The sequence below is a fragment of the Octopus bimaculoides genome, chromosome 28 (genome assembly GCF_001194135.2).
Source record: "Octopus bimaculoides isolate UCB-OBI-ISO-001 chromosome 28, ASM119413v2, whole genome shotgun sequence".
Lineage (NCBI taxonomy): Eukaryota > Metazoa > Mollusca > Cephalopoda > Octopoda > Octopodidae > Octopus > Octopus bimaculoides.
In genome coordinates this window covers 3,408,358-3,410,531 of record NC_069008.1, presented here as the reverse complement: position 1 = coordinate 3,410,531, position 2,174 = coordinate 3,408,358, and the positions used below count along the sequence as shown (strand labels likewise).

General features: G+C 36.6%; 1 protein-coding gene and 1 non-coding gene across 2 annotated transcripts in view; both read right to left on the bottom strand.

The window, feature by feature from the left end:
• LOC106874609 (annexin A4) overlaps positions 1–2,174 on the bottom strand; it is a 31,473-nt gene that overhangs the window by 23,844 nt on the left and 5,455 nt on the right. The gene's annotated exons all lie outside the window — the stretch shown is intronic.
• Positions 703–809, bottom strand: LOC128251204 (U6 spliceosomal RNA). Its single transcript, XR_008267015.1, has one exon. It is a non-coding gene; the product is annotated as a U6 spliceosomal RNA (small nuclear RNA).

Sequence of the window (2,174 nt, the reverse complement as noted above, 5' to 3'; positions counted from 1 at the left end):
ATACATAAAAATCCAAATGTGTGGAAGAATACATAAAACCATCTTGACATAGCCGAGTCTATCAGGCTAGTAATTGATTCTAGACAAAAGTTTTAACTGTCTCAGATTTTATTGTTTCTTATCTAGTGGTGATAGCATAAGAGACAAATATATATATATATATATATAAAGAGAGAGAGAGACGATGGGCTTCTTTCAGTTTCCATCTACCAAATCCACTCACAAGGCTTTGCTTGGCCCGAGGCTATAGTAGAAGGCACTTACCCAAGGTGCCATGCAGTGGGACTGAACCTGGAACCATGTGGTTGGGAAGCAAGCTTCTTACCACACAACCACTACTGCGCCTATACATACATATATGAACACACACACACATATGTATGAACGTATGTATGTATATGTATATGTATATATATATATATATATATATATATATATATATATATATATATATATATATATACACACACACACACACATATATATATACACAGACACACACAAACCTCCCAAAGGCATGTAGACTCCATCATTTTTGAAACAAAAAGAATGCTATTTGAGGACATTTAAATACTTAATATAGGATTTTCAACACACACACACACACACACACATACTCACAGGTTTATATACAATGCTTTAACTCTTTAACTAGTTTCAGTGCAAATGCTGTGGCTATGCTGGGGCACCATCACTCGGAAAACAACTACAGAATGTTCCATGAAATTGCATGTCACCCTTACAGAAGGACCGTGCTTATCTTCTTAGTATCATTCCAATTTTAGAATGTGTACTGCCAAAGCTAACACACAAACATATATGTACAAGCCTGTAGAGATCTCCCACATTGGTTCGGGTGACATGCTGTACGTGAGGAGACCTATTGAGTCAAGTACAGCAATATCAAAATCAAATCAAATGGAAATCATAGTTGCGAGCCCCGTGTCAGTAGCATGTAAAAAGCACCATCCGAATGTGGCCGATGCCAGCACCACTGTGACTGGTTTCCGTGCTGGTGACACGTAAAAAGCACCATCCAATAGTGGTCGATGCCAGCCCACTCTGGCCCCTGTGCCAGTGGCACGTAAGAAGCACCCACTACACTCTCAGAGTGGTTGGCGTTAGGAAGGGCATCCAGCTGTAGAAACACTGCCAGATCAGATTGGGGCCTGGTGCAGCCTCCGGCTTCCCAGGCCCCAGTCGAACCGTCCAACCCATGCCAGCATGGAAAACGGATATTAAACAATGATGATGATGATGATGATGGAGACTGTAGGGTATGATTTAAAGGAAGCTAGAAGATTAGCTGTGATCTTGACCAGCTCTAGACACATACACACATCTCTCTCATTAACTGTCACACATCTTTCTCATTAACTTGTTACAATTGTTATTGGTTTTATTTGTGATAACCATTAAGCAAAATAAGCAACATGCTTCAGGCATTAAAGGAAGGAAGGGACACCACCAGCAATGGTAGATGGTCTACGGCACAAAAGAAATCACTATAAACTTGCTAAAATAATATTCTAAATGGTTTATATGATTGGAAATATAATTTCAGAGTGTTAATGGTGCCATGGTGAGGATCTGATCAAAGATTTTGCAATTAAAGAAAATAAAAAAAAACTTTTCAAATATAACTGAAGCGAAAATATATAAAAATAAACATTATTTTCCATCTTTTTGTTAGTTTTGTTTCATTTTGAAAGATAAAAATTTATTTTGTTTTATTATTGTTTGTATTTTGAATTACATAAACATGGGGGGGGAACCGAAATCTTTTAAGTGCTTGGGGCCTCTATGGGTTTTAATCTGGCCCTGTGTACTGTTATTGTGGAAGGTGGAGGAGGGCTAATAACAGAGAAATAATTAAATTTTAATGAATACAAACTGATTAAACTCATTAAATTTAAATCCTCAGAAATAAATAAACCTAATCCCTTCTTTGGTTTTATATCATCCCCACCTGCTTTTCATAAGTAATCCATCACCTGGTTTAGCATCACCAGCTGGGCTATGGGAGCTTTTAGCTGAATCCACTGTCACTGTTGGGCATACATCAATTTTATTTTTCATATGAAGACCATGTTCTATTGAAAAAACACAAGAAATGTATATACATACATACATACATATATATATATATATATATATATATATATATATATATA